This window comes from Phyllostomus discolor, chromosome 9, assembly GCF_004126475.2.
Source record: "Phyllostomus discolor isolate MPI-MPIP mPhyDis1 chromosome 9, mPhyDis1.pri.v3, whole genome shotgun sequence".
In the NCBI taxonomy this organism is placed as follows: Eukaryota; Metazoa; Chordata; class Mammalia; order Chiroptera; family Phyllostomidae; genus Phyllostomus; species Phyllostomus discolor.
This window is the reverse complement of record NC_040911.2, coordinates 87701361-87717756: the sequence shown is the minus strand read 5'-3', so window position 1 is coordinate 87717756 and position 16396 is coordinate 87701361. Positions and strand designations below refer to the sequence as shown.

Below are 16396 nucleotides of genomic sequence, written 5' to 3'. Positions count from 1 at the left end.
GCTCTTTCCCCGAGGCTGGCTTGGCTGACCAAGGTCACACAGCTAGTCAGATCGGGTGGAGCCGGGACTAGGACCCAGGTCTGTTGGCTCATGGTCCCCTGCTCTTCCCCCTCAATCCTGCTACATCCCACGACCTCCAGCTTGCTGTCAACCATGTAACCAAAGCTACCGTTGCTCTGGATGTAGAAATAATAACAGCAGTATCAACCCCTCCCACACGCAAGGCACTTGACAATTTAAAGGATCCTTTCAAAGTCATCATTTGCGTGGACCTACTGATTGGCGGTTGGCGAGAGGGAGCATAGAACAGCAGCTACAAACAGGGGCTTCGCACCGCTTTGCATCCTGGCTGCCCTGGCTTGGGGACCTGGGGCTCTCTGAGAGCCAGTGTGAGCATGTAGAGTGAGAATAATGCCCTCCATGTCCCAAAGGCAGTTACTGAAAATTAAATGAGAGGCTGCACAAGGAGCTCACTCTGGCACCGTGTTTGCCATGTAGTAGACGCTCAGTAAGTGGCAGCGGTGGCTCCCACCAGTAAGGGCGTCTCCACCACACAGATGGACAGACTGAGGTCCGGAGAATGTAAAACACTCACCCAAGAGGCGGCAGCAGGGCCCAGGTGGTCACTTTTAGCATCCAAAGAGAATTCAAAAATTTCATAGCTGAGCTCCATACTGGGTGAGTGAAAGAGGGGTTTCCCTTGGACATGCCCACACTTTGAGGGTGACACAGGGGTCCCCTCCCAGCAGGCCAGCCCTCTGTGTCCTTGCACCCTCAGGCTGGGCGGAGTGGGGAGGCCAGGAAGGAAAGGAGAAAGGGAAGCAGCAGACCGTCCCGGACACCCCTATGGCCCCACTGTCGATGGCCCTTCCTCCCACTTGGTTTCCTTTACTTGTTTAAACAGTGTAGGAGTTGACTGTTGGCTTTATTTAGAATAAAGCTGCAAGCAACTTTAAATGTCCAAATGAATGAGGTTTCATCCATTATATTAATTATAAAAGTAGTACATACCTATCATGAATATTTTTGAGATAGATTTTATATATACTGGCATGGAAATATGTCGATACAGCATTAAATGGGAAAAGATGCGATTTTTAAAACACGGATGCCATTTATGGCCCCATTCTGGTGTGCGCTCACATGGGACAGAAAATACCCGGGGAGGGCGCAGCCCACACTGCCAGTGGCCACTTCTAGAGAGAAGGGTTTTGGTTGAGAGCCAAGGAGAGAACACACTTCTGAATTATTAGGATTTTTCACATATTTCTTTTGTAATTAAAAACTAGGAAAAAAACAAATGTAATATTTAAAAAAGGATTTATTTAGGTCAGTCTTAGTTACTTCCCATAGTGCCTGCTCAAACCCCATTTCTGCCTGAATACAACCTCTGTCTACAGTCGTCCTGATTTTACACCCCTTTAATCTGAGTGCTCAAAATTGCACGAGTTTTGTTTTCATTTAACATTAATTGTATCAGGAATATTTCCACATTGTTAGGTCCTCACAGCTAGCATTCACAGGAGTTCTACTGTATGCTAGGAGCTCCACATGCCATGTATCGCGTAGTCCTGACAACAACCCAAAAAGGAGGCGCTGGGACCATCCACATTCCAGACAGGAGACTGAGGTGTGAACAGATGAGCTGATTTGCCAACACGTCCCCGTTACAAGGACGGAAACTAGTCTGGAGCCCTTGCTGGGAACCTCTCCACCCAGCAAGTAGGGATGGAGGGGACTCAGATCCTGGGTCTCACCATTTCCATGACCTTGGACAAGTCACTTCCCCTCTGTTCCCTTCACACAAACACTTGTTTCACCGAACAAGCATTTGCAAATCACTGAGCTACAAGCTGAGGGTACAACAAGGAGTAAAACAGGAACCCTGCCCTCACAGAGACTAGAACCCAGCCTGAATCTCTTCACGCACAGGAAGGATCTAACCCCTGTCCTGCCTCTGGCACAGGGACATGGGAAGTGAAACGAATGAAGGATGCAAAGGAGCTTCATGAGTGCACAGCTCCATACGCTGCAGCATAAGGATTTCTGTGTCTGTCCATGGTTGTATGTTATTTTATCTACTGGATGATCAAAAATGTTCTCAATCATCTTCCTATTGTCACACACTTAGTCCCAATTTGCTGCTGTTATAGAGGAAGCTCTGATGGGGATTCATGCAAAGAAAATTACTCAGAAGAGGGGGAAAAAAGGCAGATTACAAAGAAGATGCTGCAAAACCTTAGACAAGCCCTTCATCTTAAACTCATGAGGCCTCAAACTGAAGTCATGGCCCTGGTGGCCTCCCCCACTCCAAGCCCCACTCCCAGCAGCTGAGCCACACACCACCCGAGGGGACAGACATCTTACTGTGCTTGCAACCTTCTTCCCGCCCCAGCCCCCCGAGTCCACAGGGCTGGCTCTCTCCCACAAAGCCACATCCACACCCCTCCTTGTGGTTCTTGTGGTTGTCCAAGGGACCTTCCCAGACACAGTTCTGTCATGCCCCAGTGCGTGTTCTATGCAGACCAAGCACCTGCAGTTTCCCAAAGCCTCCCGGCTCCTGTCAAGTGGAAACACCGTAGCCTGACATTTCAGAGAGACGGAGGGCGGGGAGAAGTACTGTTGACCGAGTCCCGGTGATGCGCCAGCATGGCGCTAGGTCCTCCATGTAACAACAACCAAATGCCAGCCCTGTGAAATACTGTGTTTATCCACATTTTACAGATGAGGAAACCGAGGCTCAGAACAGCTAAGTGTGTGCCCAAAGCCATGTGGCCAGTGCACAGCAAAGCTGCGACTAGAGCCTAGATCTGGTGGATTTCAGAGCTTTGCCAAAAGACCCAAACACAGGCTGACTTTCTGAGTCACCTCCCAGCCCCCCCAGCCCCCTGCACCATCTGCTCCACGCACACAAGACATCTGCTCTTCTTCAAAGGCATCTCAACTTCCTTCCCCTCTGACTTGGGGGAGTGGATGCCCTCCCCACTGAGACGATCAGAATTCCACTTGGTCTTTGGTGCCCAGAAGCCTTCTTCGATCACCAAAATAGGAACCCATGCTTAGCGCATGCCACAGCTCCCCCTCTGTCTCTCCTGTGTTGTGTCTATGCCTCTTGGATGGACCATAAGCCCTTCAGGAACATGGCTCTGACCCACACTGCCTAGATTTGAATCCTGACTGTCCTGAGACCTAAATGTGTGACCTTGAGCAACTGTCTTCCCCTTGCGAAGCCCAGTTCCCTCAATCTGTAAAGTGTGAAGAAGAAGAATTCCTATTTCACAGGGTTTGTGAAGCTTGTATAAGTTACACAGGTAAGCCCCTAAAACAATGCCCAGCATGTAGTAAGTGCTCAGTAAGTGCTGGCTGTTACTGGTCTTACCCACAAGCCTCCCACCCACAGAGGAAGTGGCACCAGCCCACTCCCACTCCCAAGCCATCCACCCAGACTCAGGTCCCCTCCACACACAGTCCTAGCTGATGCCCTGCATTCCCACCTTCCTGTCTTCCAGTCCCTGGGGACCTACCAAATATGGCATGGGGTGAGTGTCAGGGCCAGCCAGTCTTTCCTAATAGCCAATGGTGGCAGGGAATCCAGAGCATCCCCGCTTCTAGGAGACCTGGCCAGGAAGCAAAGGGTCAAGGCCGACCCCTCTCTCAGGCCTCTTAGCCAGTATCTCTCTGGCCCTGCCCCTCAGGACCACAGAAGCACTGAGGCCACAGGACCACCCTGGCCCCACAGACCCGACACACAGACCTCTCTGCCTGGACCCACCCTGGCAAACCAGGTGTCTGGCTCTGCTGAACACCCACCTGGTTCCCCCACACACTGCCCCAGTATAACATCCTGGTAGACAGACCGGCTCTGGACCCGCACAGCCCCACCCTTTCCAGCTGAGTAACCTCAGACAAGTGACACAACCTCTCTGAGCCTGGTTTCCCATCTGTAAAAAGTGTAACAGCGTCTACCTGACGGGGCTGGCGTGAGCTGATGCAAAGCGCCTAGTGCGCTATGTGAGATACAGTAGGTGCTCAGTGGGCACCTCCACTCTGACTTTATAATCCTTACTCCAGGTAGAGGCTAATCACCCCTTTTTAATAATGGGGGACACACAAGCCCGGGGGTGCCCACGGCGATAACCATGCTGAAGCTAACACAGGGCCACCTCCCACCTGAGACCCTCTCCACTGTCCCAGGGGGCTCGGGCTCAGGCCCAGGACACCCCGGACACCTGGTGTCCTCTCAGCTCTGCACACTCCCGAGAGGGCCCAGCGCTACGGACTACCCGTTGCCTCAGCCCTGGCTCACCATCTACGAGGCAGCCTGGCCTCTCCTCCTCACATTTGGGGGCAAAGGCTCGGGTGGCAGTGGCCAGTGTAAGGCCCCTCCTAAGGCACAGCCGTGGGTTCCAGGCTACAAGGCCCAGCCCCTGTCAGAGCCCTGGGTATGGGACAGCCACCCCAATAGGGAAGCAGGCATTGGGGCTGCAAGAACCCCAAAGCAAGAGACAGAAGACCTGGTATATTAGTGCTGGCTCTCCCACTCAGCTGCTATGTGACCTTGGACAAGTCATTCTTCCTCTAGTCTAGGCCTCACTCAACCTCCCGATATTTGTCGACTGAGGACTACGGGACCAAACACTGTTCTCGTGTGAGCTCCGTGGAAGCAACCCTCCATGAAGCTCACAGAGCTGGGCCCAGGGGACGGCCATGTGGCCCAGGAAGGGTCTTCATAGGAACAGTGCCCACTGACCTCTTCCAGGACTGCCTTCAGGTGCCCACCCCTCCAGGGACCGTGCTCTGAGCACCACAAACACAATACGTGGCGTCCCCGGGCAGGCGTGGCCTCAGACTGGCCAGCAGAAGCCCGCTCCAGCCCTGCACGGAGCTGGCAGAGCCGCCGCGGGCCATGGCGGCTCAGAAAGGAGGCTGGCACAGGCTGCCTCTGCCGCAGGCTCCATATGGAGGACTGGGTGGACAGGCGGGCACATGGCCGCCTCTATTACCCACAGCCTTGCCCAGGACAGGCAGCACTGAGTCTTCCAGGAGCTTCTGAGGGTGCCAGCCCAGTCCCCGGCTTGCGAACGGGCTCAACCGCTCTGATTCTAAAAGACTCCTGATGCTGGAGGTAGGGGCAGGAGAGATGGAGCAGCTGGACCCCAAAGGCCCCAGAGAGGTCCTGAATCCAGCCCTCCTACACTCCCACCTTTGGGCACAGAGGAGGTGCCGTGCAGATCCAGAGGTGAAGGCAGGAACACGTTGGTAGTGTCTCCCCCCACCAGTGCATCCTCAGAGCTCTGTGGGGAAAGCGAGGGCCATGGCTGGCAGCGGAGGGAGACCGGCACCCTCAGAACTCCTTCCTAGTCCTTGTCCAGTCCCTCAAGGTCCGCGTGGATCTCTGTGGGCCACAGCTCTGCCAGACAGGGGCCTCAGCACCCAGTATATACCTTAGTGAATCTCCCCCGCAACCCCGGGTCTATGCCCAAGATCCTAGCCTCTGGGGCCCTGGACATCTCCAAGTATGAAGGTGCCAGACACAACGGGGACCTTCAAGCCCTCTCCCTCTAATCAGTGGAGACAACAACTGCCAAAACAATGCCAAGCCAGACCCACTGACATCCGGGGGGAAGGCCCATCCCCCAGCTTGGGGGGACTTGGACGGGGGTGGGATGGAAAGTGAGCCTGGAGTGGGGAAATGTCTGTACGCTGGGGGTGAGGGCAAGGGCAGGAGCTCCCCGGCATCCCAGCCTCCAGCCCAGCCAAGAGACCATCATGCAGCACCCAAAGCCGGGTGGAAGAGACCCCAAGAACACACGACCTCCACCGAGGCGGCAGAAGTGGTCTTTGCGAACAGACTGGACCCGTGGGACGAGCCCAGCAACCTTCCATCCCTACAGCAGGCACCACCAGCCCAGCCTCCCCACCTCTCTCTCTGGGCCCTGGGGAGGCTGCAGAGCAGGGAGGCAGGGAGAAATAGCAAAGACCACCCCCACACTGGCCAGGGGACCAACGGACTGAAAACTCAGTTCCTTCCAATCTCTCCCCCCAGCCCTCCCCCAGGGCTGGAGTCTGGGCCTACAAGTGCCGAGCAGCGCCGCCCCCCACCCTCCACCTGATCTTCCCCCATGTGCCTACCTGAGCCTGGAGGTCCCCATCTCGGGAAGTCTGGGTGTGGGGCGCCCCCTCGGCTCCTCCGGGTGGCAGGCCTCGGGGCGGGGTGCGCGGCGAGCTCTGCGGAGCAGCCTGTTCCGTGACACCCCCGCCCGCTGATGGATGCCGACTGCAGCAGCGGCGGCTCGGCGTGCGCCGGGGGCTGGGCACTGTGCCCACAGCCCCGGGCCTGGCGCCCAACGCACGGCCAGCCCCCGCCGCGCCCGGCCTCCGCGCCCAGCCCAGGAGCAGCCGCCGCGCGCCTGCCTGCTCCCTCGGGCCGCCCTGCCCCTGCCTCCGCCTCCTCTCTGCCTGTCTCCCTCTCCCTCTCTCCCGCTCTATCGCTCAGGCTCCCAGGCCTCCTCCTCCCTCCAGGGACTGACTGCCACAGCGGCAGTTCCGGATCACTGCGGGACCTTGCATCGGAAGCCAACTCTTGGGTCTCCGCTGCCCCCACCCCGGCCCAAGACAGCCTCGGCCCTCCAAGCTGGGCCAACCCCTCCTGGGGACTCAGCAGGGAGAGAGGAAGGGGGACGGGAGAGGGAGGGGGAGGATCCCTGACTTAGCAGCGGTGACTCAGTCTCAGTGGGCCTCCCAGCCCACCTAGCCAGACACCCTTGCTTCCCAAGCAGCAAAGCAGGGCGTCTCTCTGGGACTCAAGGCTCCTCCCCTCTCCAGGAGGAGGTTATCTGCAAATGTCTCCTGGGATCCTGTGTGACTCTGTGTGTGTGAACGTGTACATTTGTCCACACGTGAGTGGGTGACGACCGTAAGTGTAACAGCAGGGACTGGGCCCGTGTACATGGGTGAGTGCGTACTGGGTGTGCACCCAGGCTGCAGGGAGGTGGTGGAAGGGACCAAGGGGTCTGGGACGCCGGGGTGTGTCTCAAAACCAAGCGAAGCCCTGTTCCTCCCCTCCAGCAGCATTCACTCGGAAAGCCAGTCCAATGCTGCACCTCCATCTTAGCCAATCAACAGGCCAGGACCTCAAGCAGCAGAGGACTCTGGGAGGCAGGGGCCCGGGTTCCAGTCCAGCCGGATCACTGGCTCAACCAGTACCTTTAGGCAAAGTGCTTTCCTCAGCTTACAGGCAATGAAAGAAAGGGATGGATGTAGCCATCTCTAGGCATCCCGGTTCTCTACGGGAAGGCCTGAGAGAGTGGCGGGTGACCCACTGCATGAGCTCCAAAAATGTCTTCCCGTGGGTCTGCATCTGCAGCGCACAGGGCCCCTACTCCCTAACCATCCCCACCTCCTGGTGTGCACATTTATTCTCTCAACTCTTCAAATAATTCCTGCGTACCTACTATGTGCCAGCCATCGTTCTAGGCACCACAGAATCCACCAGCAGGAAACCACAGATGCCCACAGCTGGGAAGATATGAGCTGAGCCCTCCGGCCCGGATGCTGCAGTTCCTAGCTGTCAGCCTCACCAGAGTCCATCTCTGCCCCCCGCACTCCAGGGCAGGTAACTCCTTCCCTCACTCCTCCCTTCCGAAGGGGCTGCTCCGTCATGGTGAGTTCTGCCCGAGGCCCTAGTATCAACACTAAGGCTTCCACAAAACGAGGCTAGGCCCTCTCCCCGGCACCCCTCAGAGAGCCCAAGACAGCAGCTGTGCCCCTTCTCCCCATCCCTGAACCAAGCCTTCTCTTCTCCAACTCGGCACAATGGACTCCTTCTCCAGATGTTCGCAAGACACAGCTTCCAGTCCCTTCGCTCTCCCTGCCGCCCACTAGGCTCAGGAGTGGGCAGAGCAGGAGGAAGCCAGCTCCTCCCAGTCCCAGAGAACACGCCCTCCCTCCAGACGGGAGACAGAGCTGGACAAGCCAGCCCAGGGCCAATTCACAGAAGGACCCGAGTCCTGCTGGGCAGACTTCCTTCCGGGTTTCCTCCTGTGCTGTGGACTTTTCATTCCCCAGCCTCCCCAGTTCAGTTCTTCCCAGGAACTCCCCAGGCCTTCTGGGGTGTGGCCTTGGGCACGTCCCTTTGCCACGTGGGGGTGCTCTGAGTTCAGTTCTCTCTCCATTCATTCAGATGAACCTATTGTTTCACATGCACATCTGCTAAGAGATTCTTGACTGCCTGCTTTCAAGAATTTTTATTTCAAATTGACTCAGCTTCCTCTGTTTGCTGGTCTTCGTAACTCTGGGCTCTTGTGGGCATCACAGAGCTGCATGGCCAAAGCCCTCCATTCCTGTCCTTTCCTGGACCCTCCTCCCCTCCCTTCCGGCCCCCAAGCAGGAGCCCTCCCCCTCCTCCCCTGGGGCAAGGCCACTTTCCCACCCTCCTCAGCTGGATGGAGCCTCTCACTTTCCCAGACAAATCCAGGCTGCATTCCAAAAACCAAGGCAGGACGTTCCCAGACATCGTTCTGGGTTTATACCCACAGGGCCCATTTCACTTCAGGTCAGCGGGACCACACAGAAAAATTAGGCTGCTTCCATTAACATTATTTCTATTTCTAAATTATTATTATTATTATTATTATTATTGACTAACACTTCTCTTAGAACATTGCAGTTTGTGAGGTAGTTTCATGGCAACCTTCACATCTGAGGAGACACCATCACCTCTCACTTTATCAGCAGGCAGGTGGAGGCCCAGAGGGGCGAGTGACGTGTCCACGGTCACACCTGCTCCGTAACACAGAGGCTCTGCAGACCAGACACTTTCTACTTTACCCTACGACAACTTTTTCTAGAGAAATCTGGTTGGGGGCGGGGGAGGCTAGGGGCACTCTCTGAAGAACACCCGACCCCTACAGGCATCAATTAAAATCACTACGCCTTCATTCCCCAGGCAGGGAAACTGAGGCACAGAAACAGGACCCCGCCCTGGGCCCTATCTCACGAAAGCCACCATGGACAAATGCAAGGAGGAAGAGGACCCTCCCCACAATGAAGAGCGTCTCTTCTCTGTTCCCTGAGTTCTGAATTCTGCGTCTGGCCCTGGCTCTATCACTTCTTTCTGTGTCCCTGGGGTGGATGATTTGACCTCTCTGAGCCTCAGCGTTCTCACCTGTAAAACAGGAGCAATCCTTCCTGCCTACTTCTGTCCCAGGGTTGCTGTGACGGGAGGTCAGCACATGCTGGAAGAGGGAAAGGGATGGGATCCCTCATCTCTCTCTGGTCTGCCTAGAAGGTAAGAGATATTCTTTTTTTTTTAAGATTTTTATTTATTTATTTTTAGAGAGGGAAGGGAGGGAGAAAGAGAGAGAGAGAGAAACATCAATGTGTGGTTGCTGGGAGTCATGGCCTGCAACCCAGGCATGTACCCTGACTGGGAATCGAACCTGCGACACTTTGGTTCTCAGCCCAAGCTCAATCCACTGAGCTACGCCAGCCAGGGCCATAGGAGATATTCTTGATGGTGCAAAAGTGCCCGGATACAGGAAAGCCAGAGAAAGGATGGAAACGATCTTCTCCATTGGCTAGGAAGGCAAAGCACGTAGTGTGAGCCACAGACCCCTGCCAAGGCCACTGTGGGGCAGAGACTAAACCAAACACTTGAGGCAACGCCCCTCCCACCCCCCTTTTATCTGTTGAATGAGAAAACCAAGGCCCTGAACAAAGCAGACTTGCCATGGTCACCCCATGTAGTCAGTGGTCTCTGCCAAGGTCACCGCAGGTAGTGCGTGTTCTCTGACTCCCAGTGGCCAGGGTGGGCAGGGTGGGTGGCAAGCACTCCCAGCCCGAGGATTTAATCTTCCATTCATCAAGTAGTGGTGTTCACACTGAACACGGGCACTGAGGAAGGAGAGGGAAATTGGGCAGCCTCTGCCCTTGAAGTCGCAATCAGTCCATTTGGGGAGCGTGGCCTAAAACCCGGTACACGAGAGGCCACGGTCAGATGAACCACCGTCATTCTCTGAGCACTCACTCTGGCACCCGACACACGTTCATTTGTTTAATCCTCGCAGCGATTCTCCAGCATCAAAATTATTAGTGCCTTTCACAGATGAAGTAACAGAGGTTCAGAGGGTTTAATGACTTCCCGGAGTTCACCCAGCTAATAAACAGCAGGGCCGTGTCTACCCGATGCCAAACCCCGAGCGTCAGCCTTTTTGCTCCTCCCGCTGACTCCAGAGCTGTGCTGACCACGGTGGCAGCCACCAGCCACAAGTGGCTACCGAGCACTTCAAGTGTGGCGCCTGCAAATTGAGATGTGCTTTAAGTGCAAAATTCACACCAGATTTTGAATATTTAAAGAAATGTAATAAATCTCATTAATACCTTTTTGTACTGAAATGATAATATTTCAGATGCATGGGGTTAAATAAATCACGAGAAAAATTTTATCGGTTTCTTTTTGCTTTTCCTCATGTGGGTAGTAGAAAACTTTAGATTACATAAGTGGTGCCCTGGCCAGGTAGCTCAGTTGGAGCATCATCCCATACACCAAAAGGTTGTGGGTTTGATCCCCAGTTAGGGCACATACCTAGGTTGCAGATTCGATCCCTGGTCAAGGTATGTACAGAAGGCAACTAATTGATATTCCTCTCTCTCTTTATTTCTCTCTTTCTCCCTCCTTTCCTCTCTCTCTCAAATCAATAAACATATCAATGAGTGAGGATTAAATAAAGAAAGAAAAAATTGCATAAGTGGTTTGAATGTTATATTTCTTTTTTTTTAAGATTTTATTTATTTATTTTTAGAGAGGGAAGGGAGGGAGAGAGACAGACAGACAGACAGACACAGACATCAATGTGCGGTTGCTGGGGTTTATGGCCTGCAACCCAGGAATGTACCCTGGCTGGGAATCGAACCTGGGACACTTTGGTTCCCAGCCCGGGCTCAATCCACTGAGCTATGCCAGCCAGGGCTATGTTATATTTCTTTTGGTCAACACAGGTTTAGATACTCTGAGGTCCGAACCCAGCCCATAGGGCTCAGAAAAGGCTTCCTGGAGGAGGGATGCCTAAACCAAGCTGGGATAAAGGCAAGATCACGAGAGGAGGGTATTCCAGGGCAGAGAGCTGCAGGGCATCTGGTTCTGGCCCCAGAAGGCTGCAGGGCCTGGGTGGGCTGAGCTGTAGCCCCAGGCAGCTGAGAGCTGGGCCAGCCTCCGGAGGAAGTGACCAGAGCCAAACCTTCCAGAGCAGCATGACCCACGAGCCTGGGAAGTTCTGCCAGGCGAGGCTGTGCTCACTAACCCACCACACGCTCTAGCAGGCACTGCAGGGCAGCTGTGTCCGAAGGGCGAAGGCAGGGTAGACAGGCGGTAGCACCCACCTGGCAGAGACCTCTCCCCTCCAGCTGTCCCTACCTCCTCTCCTTGAGTCTCCTCCAGGAAGCCCCCCAGAGAGCACTCCAATCTGCAGGGACCCACCAGCTCACACACTCCTGCATTAGGTCATAGGCAGTGTGGAATTACAACGAGTCACACAGTACAGGATGCTTTTCCATATCTAGTACAGAGGTGCTGAAGATGCTGAAGGCAACATTTATCTCTGGGAGGGGGCTAGAGACAGGGATGGGAGAGCTTCATTTATAGTACAGGAGCTGCGCCACCTTGGACAAGGTGTTAATCTCTCTGAGCCTCAGTTCCCACCTCTGCAGAATGGGGACGATATCAGCACCATGTCTTTGAGCTCCTAGGAGGAGAACATAAAACAAAACCCACACAGGGCTTAGCATGTGGTTCTCCAAAGCCTCCAGAGGCTTCCTCCGCTCCAGGGGGCTCACCCTCCTGCCTTCTCCACCTCTGCTCCAGCCAACCTGACCCTGCTGGGCTACACATCTCGTCCCCACTTCTGTATTTGGGGCTCAGCTGTCATGAAGCTCTCTGGCTCCTCCAACAGGACTGCACTCTCCCAAAGGTGAGAGCCGTGCCTTCTACTCTGTCCCCCTTCCACCCCCCACTCCTCCCTTTCTCCTCCTCCTTTCCCTTCCCCTCCTCTCTGTACCCACAGCCCTAACCCCACCCCAGACCCCTGTCCCCACATCCTGCACAGACCCAGGCATCCCAGAGGCTCTCACAGCCCGTTCCAGTGGCTCGGATCGCACGGGCCACCATCTTTTCCAAAACCACTGCAGGTCTGCGGAACTGCACATATGCTGGTCTCCACTGAGCAAACCTTGAGGAGCTGGTCCCGCCCTGCCTTCTCACAGGAAAAACCTTCAGTGGCTCCTCATCTCCGGCAAAACAAGCCAAACACCTCGGCCTGACTCTCCACACTGTCCACAGCCTGGTCTCGCCTGATTCTTTGGCCTCATCCCTCAGGCTCTGTGCGGGCAGCTCTGCCAAACCGAATGGCTCCGGGCCCCCAGGGGCACAGCATGGCTCTGCCTCTCTGCATTGGCACACACCCTTCCCTCTGCCTGGGAGGCCCTCTTTCCCTTTCCCCTGGTCACTCTTCCAGCCATTCTCCAGGGAGCCCTCCCTGACCCCCTCCTCTTTACAGCCACCCCTCCCAGCTAGAAGAATCGCCTTGGCCTCTCCCTCCTTCCTGCCCTCTGCCTTCCAGTCCTGCCTAGCTGAAAACATGTGCACAGCGTGCGTTCCCCTGGGTCACGTCTGCACTCCTGGAGCCAGAGGCTGGGGGCAAGCGGGAGGCAGGAGTTCACCAGGATGCCAGGACACCCTCACAGCTGAGCTCTGCTGACTCCGACTCCACCTGGGACACACACGCTGACCACCCCTGGGACATCGGTCCTCCCCTAGGAGGTCCGGGAGTCACACTCCTGGGGCCTCAGTACGAAAGATCTGGCCACATTCCACTGAATACAGATGTCCACGCATCTTCTCATCAGGTGCCCGCAGTGTCAGCTGAGATTTGCATCATCGCAGCATCACAGATTCGTTGCAGTCAGGAGAGACCTGAGAGAGTATCACAGAGAGGCCAGGAGCAGTGAGAGGCTACAGACTTGAGGCTCTGCCTGTGGACCCGGGTGCCCGAGACGCTGCAGCAACACCATCCATCAGTATCATCGTCGCAGAGAGCGCTTGAGACCCCGCTGCCTGCCGGCAACTTGTGCCTAGCAACTTGCATACATTTTCAGTTTTTAATTTCTTACAGCTCTGTAAGGCAGAGCTTATATATTCCACCTTGATGTCATGGGAAGGAAACTGAAGCTCAGAACAATTAAGTCACTAGTTCAAGTTCACACTGCTAGTGGGTAGGAGAACCAGGATTCAATCCCAGGCATGGCTGGCTGCAAAGCCTGCTTTCCACCATTAGTCCCACATATAGCTGCTCTAACACAAATTTCCTGTGGAAATGCTGGCTGTGTTTCAGTTCTGGTCTGGGGGCGGGCCGGGTGGTAGTCACACAAGTATATATAAACTTACGATCTGTGTACTTTTCTACATCCATATTATAACTTCAATAAACTTTTATCTTTTAAAAATGTTTTGTCCCAGAGATGAATCTGTGCTAGAAGTTGCGGAGGTATGAAATACTCTTTAGTATCACAGTCTGAAGCCAGAAAGCTGTTTACTTTTTTTTTCAACCCCCTTCCCATGTCCATAGAGACTGTTCTAAGCCCTCACAAACCCCCCGAAGCCAGAGCAAAATTTCATCCGCTGTCTGTCCACTGCTCAGAACACGGGCATTTTCTTGTATTTGCAATCCCAGCCCAGGTGCCACCAAGCCAAACACCATCTCCAGAAGCCTGCGCGGCTCTGCAGTCTTTGCATCCCTCTCCTCACCCCCCCGCCCCATCCGTGTGGAGCAGACGGCTGGACCAGCTGCTGCATCACTGGTTGATCCCCAACTTCAGGAGGCGGCCAGGCAGCAATGTCTGGATGTTCCCATCTCCTCGTACCAGGCCGGGCTGGGCAGGGAAGCTGCCCGGGTGTGTAAACACAGCCTTCTGCGCACGGCTCCTGTCGGCCTCCCCTCGCCAACTGGGCCCTCCGTGGCTTTTATCTTCCTGCCCAAAATAACCATTGGCTTCAATGGTTCTCTGGGCGTGAATCAGGCGACTCTCACGAGAGCCCGTGGCAGCCCGAGGACAGGAAGGACATGTTATCCATCTCTGTTTCCCCAGTGCACCAGGATGAAGGTTTCTGGGATTTAGCGAGCCCTTCTGTGTGCCTGGGAGAACCCGTGCTAGGGAACAAGCGCCCACTGGAAAACAGTCACGCTCTCCGAAGCTCACGGTTTATGAAAAGAAATAAAAGACTCATACCCGTCAACTGCAATAGAAGGCAAAAGGTACTAAGGTTGTAAAAAAGGGATAAAGTGTTTGGGGAGTTCAGAGGAGAAAGATTACAGGGGAGCAGGCGTCAAAGAAGGCTCCGAGGCAGGAGCAGCACCTGGGTTGAGCATCAAAGGCAGGGCAGAAGTACAGTGCAGACGGAGGAGCTGGCGTGAAACAAGGCCGGGGAAGTGCAGGGTCGACCCAGGAAACGCTCCAAGTGGCCTACAGCCTGGGATGAGGCTGGGGCTGGGGCTGGGGAGGCACACGGGAGCCTCGAACGGCATACCGAGTAGTTCCCTGCCCTGACTAGCGACTAGCTGCATGTGACTATTTAAAAGTGGAATTACTGGAAGTTGAGAAAAGGTAATATTCGTAGCACATGTGGTTAGTGGACAGTGCAGACGCAGAAATTTCCATCCCTGCAGACAGTGCTACTGGACAGCGCTAGTACAAAAAGCAGAGAATCCAAAAGATCGAGCAGAAGCATGACATGATCGGAGCTGGGCTTTAGGAAGATTAATTTGTCCCCAGCGAAGAGCAGGTGACAGGAGGGTGGTGGAGGCCTGGACCCTGGGGGAGCATTGCAATAAAACAAGAGAGATCAATAACCATTTCTCTTCCCTCTGTTCCTCTCTTGCTATCAGTAAGCAGGAGGGCAGAGCTGGAATACAACAGCATCGCCCGGGAATGCCTTAGTGTGCAAATCCTCAGGCTCCACCCCAGACCTACTGAATCAGAAATGGGGGGGATTCAGAGCAGCAACCTCTGCTTCCCTCAGCCCTCTCCGGATGCGGATGCGCACTCAAGTGTGAGACGCACCTGCACAGAGGCTAGGAGCCCGTGCTGGCGGTTCCGGAGTGGCTGGAGTCAGCAGAGCTGCCTTCACGTCCTGGCTCAGCCGTTTACTAGCTGTGCTGAATCTCGTCTGGGCCTCAGTTTCCTTACAACAACCCTGTGTGGTTACCATAAAGATTAAAGGAGTTAGTATGTGCACATTTCCTAAAAGACTGCCTGGCATATAGGGGTGCTCAGCGAGTGCTAGTTATCATTTCTAATCCTCACAGGCCACTTCATCCAAACTCCTCTGGTACAAAGTTGAGTTCCTCCCCCAGGCAGTGGACCAGCATCTGTCTCTGTTAGCTATGACTTCCTGCCGGTGCATCATATAATTTTCCGAAGCGCACTCCCCCACAGCACCATTTACTTTCTCCAGGCCCAGCGTCAGAAGGAGCAGCAGCACTTCCTGCCAGGGGAGAGTCTCCAGGCACAAGAGGCGGATTTGATGTGTTGAGCCGACATGCCCTTTAAGGGAGCGAGTCAGGAGATGCCCCATGAGCCTTCTCCTTCAAGACCACCTGTGAGCAGGACCGTCTGGAAGTGAGCTTTCGGCTGCCCACGGCCATCGAGAGCCCCAAGCCTGCTCAGTCGGGTCCATGCCAGTCGAGAAGAGGGCATGGGGAACAGCCACTGGGGTCCTGCCTACAGCAGGTAGCTGGGTCCTGATTCAGGGAACCAGTCGGGAGAGGACAGTGTCAAGAGACCAGGATTTTGACCTTGGCTGTGGGAACTTGGGTAGACGTTTTTCTCACTGGATTCAATTTCCTCACCTATACTGTAAGGCATTGGACTAGCATGGTTCTAAACCTTTTATGGGTAATTTTTTTAAAATAGAATGAAAACTGCAGAGCTTCTCCCCAGAAAAAATGCATGTGGGCACACAAGCAGAGACACACAGTTTACACACGCACACACACCCTTATTACAATTTCAGGCATCAAGAGATGCCATCCCCGGGTCCGTGGACACTTGCCTAAGAAACCGTGGCTCGATGGTCTCTAGTCATCCCTGATAAGAAGTCAGCTGCGTTTGTATTTAATTTAAGGAAACCCTAGAGATGAGATTTGAAATGGGCTTTTGTAGGATTCAATTGTTGATCTGCTAAACACCATGCGCTCCTCCCCGAGCCTGCCCCCCACCCTTGTCAAGTGGCTTCCATAGTCCCCCCGTTCCTGTGCTCCCCCCGTTCAGCAGGGGGTGATCACAGTCCCAAAAGACACCCATACCCCCACCAGCTGTCTCTGCCACTTCCCCAGTAGACAGAGGA

The 16396-nt window shown here is 54.7% G+C and overlaps 1 protein-coding gene across 23 annotated transcripts in view; it reads right to left on the bottom strand.

The window, feature by feature from the left end:
• Window positions 1–16396, bottom strand: part of EPB41L1 (erythrocyte membrane protein band 4.1 like 1) — a 117953-nt gene that overhangs the window by 62536 nt on the left and 39021 nt on the right. For 2 of the 23 annotated variants that reach the window (XM_028523987.2, XM_036009777.1), the window contains exon 1: window positions 6133–6409. The exons of 19 other annotated variants lie outside the window; for them this stretch is intronic. The gene's annotated coding sequence lies outside the window, so the exon portion shown is untranslated. Of the gene's footprint in view, window positions 1–6132; window positions 6410–16396 lie in introns of those variants that run through there. 2 more of the 23 variants (XM_028523988.2, XM_028523990.2) reach the window with 2 other exon arrangements.